The sequence below is a fragment of the Hakea prostrata genome, chromosome 6 (assembly GCF_041222555.1).
Source record: "Hakea prostrata isolate BN-2017 chromosome 6, UWA_Hpros_2, whole genome shotgun sequence".
NCBI classification, from domain to species: domain Eukaryota; kingdom Viridiplantae; phylum Streptophyta; class Magnoliopsida; order Proteales; family Proteaceae; genus Hakea; species Hakea prostrata.
In genome coordinates this window covers 7,281,862-7,284,015 of record NC_142605.1, presented here as the reverse complement: position 1 = coordinate 7,284,015, position 2,154 = coordinate 7,281,862, and the positions used below count along the sequence as shown (strand labels likewise).

The following is a 2,154-nucleotide window of genomic DNA, read 5'->3' as shown; positions in this document are numbered from 1 at the left end:
TGCATATAGATTCTACCAGTAAAGTCTGTTTTCATTGCGCGTTACCTGCAAATTAGACCTCAGCTGCTGATACCTCGAGAGCTCTAGAAAATAAATTGGTATCTTGAGAATTCGCACCCGCCTTCCCGAAGTTACAGCCACTACTACAATTAGACCATATTTTCTTTATGCAAAAAACCCTCGGTAGCCCGCCAAGCCAATCAATCCTCCCCAAAAACGAAGATGTAGCCCGAGATCAAGTCGGGGCATATTCAGCTCGTTCTCATAGAGAGTGCTTTGTTTTAATTTGATCTTGAAAACTAGTGTATTGGTGAGGTTCTCTGGTAAAGAGAAACTCGGCAAAAATTGGCGTATGCCGCTTTTTGCGGCGAGCACACGGTATTCTTTAGTAAAAGGCGAAAGAATAGTTCGCTCTGTGCTCACCGCGCGGCTGCGTGATTTGACAAAGAATTCAAGTGCTTGTTAAATAAGGTCCTCGGAGCACGAAGTTGCTTCTTGTTCCGATATGGGACAAATTCTTAGTTCCTCTTTCCCTGCTGGTTTCTCCTCTGAAGAAACAAAAGGAATACGCTTAGGAAGGGTATCAGATTGTTTGTGTAAAATTAAAAAACTGAGATTTTCCCTGCTGGTTTCTCCGCTGAAGAAACAAAAGGAGTACGCTTAGGAAGGGTATCAGATTGTTTGTGTAAAAATAAAAAACTGGCCAACGCATATATGTCCTAGACTTCTAGTGGTTGGAAATCACTAAGAGGTCATGGGTTCGAATCTTACGAAGGCATACTAATATCCCCATCCCCTAGCTAATAAAGCCCCTTTGTACCAAAAATATAAAAAATTAAAAACTGAGATAGTCTCTCCCTCATCAACGCGTAAAATTATCCCACGAAGGAAAGCTTGTTCGTTGATATCAAAATATGGTTTTCATTCTTTCGTGCATGTATCGGTGTCCGCATTCTAATATGGACATAAATAGATGGGATGGTGGCTAATGCGTCCAAAATCTGCTCACCTCTTGAATCCCTGAGGATGAAAACCTGCAAAATAAGGTTAGATGTAACCCGACCATGGGGTCGGGTTAGGCCACCTCCAAAGGCTAAGTAAGTCTTAGAACTAATCACAAAGACTCTAGCTAGTTGCAGAGCCAAAATTGAATATGATTGTAGAGGAAATGATTCAGATACCTCCTCTGTACGTAGGTTAGGGTTTATAGAGTTTTTACCTTCAAATCCCAACCGTTAAATTTGTTTGCATCCTCTCTTGATCGTCATTGGATCTTTAGGGATTTTACCCTTGATATTCGGAGTTATGGGTAGTTACCAACCTTGGCACGATCTCCACTCCATATCAGTGGTAGTTTCCTATTGTGACTCGATCACGTATCTCGCAATATTCGGGATCACATTTAGGCCTTATAGCCGTCAAATTGTTTTTCCATGCACGATCACTAAGACCTGGTCAAGATTGGTCTCGATAATGGTTCAACCGGGGTTTAAGACTCGAACCTGGTTCAATCGGGTTCGGTTTCATTTTCTCGTATCATTTGCCCCCAAGCCGAGTGATCGGGAGGAGTCTACAGATCGAACACTTGGCTTGGCTTTCTCTGCCCCGATCGCTAATGAAGCTGAAACGTCTTTTCATTTTGGATAAAATCACATTTATTGCTTCTGACACTTCTATCCAGCGGTGTGCCGTCGAACTGCCTGAACTCCTCCTTATTTGCGCGGCGTATGCCACATAGTCTTTGGGAAGCGCAGCCATCATTACCCTGTCGTTCAAACTGTCAGCGATCGAGAGCCGTGTTGATGATCTTGAATCTGGTTTGTTGATTAATTCTACTCGAACTATCACTCAATCTTGTTCGTTGATCGAGTTTTATCTCTTTCGTCCATTCTTACCCTTGAGCCTATAAAATTACTTCATCTTCATTCTCATTCTCCACTTCTCTGCAAATTGTTTTTGGCTGGCGAAACTCTGCTTTTGCTCTAAAGATTTCCAACCTCTATTCCTACGATTCAAGCTTTCCAACCTCTGTTCCTATGATTCAAGCTTTCCAACCTTTCAAGCATCAACCTCTGAATCACAAGTCCTTTAGTTTTTGTAGAGTTGTCAGGCGATCGGGATGAGAGGATCACCGATTGCTGGTTGCGTTAAGCT

General features: G+C 42.5%; 1 non-coding gene across 1 annotated transcript; it reads right to left on the bottom strand.

Moving 5' to 3' along the window:
• Positions 1–315: 315 nt before the first annotated feature.
• LOC149012182 (U5 spliceosomal RNA) lies at positions 316–432 on the bottom strand. The gene has a single exon (XR_016174272.1). It is a non-coding gene; the product is annotated as a U5 spliceosomal RNA (small nuclear RNA).
• Between the last annotated feature and the right edge of the window lie 1,722 nt (positions 433–2,154).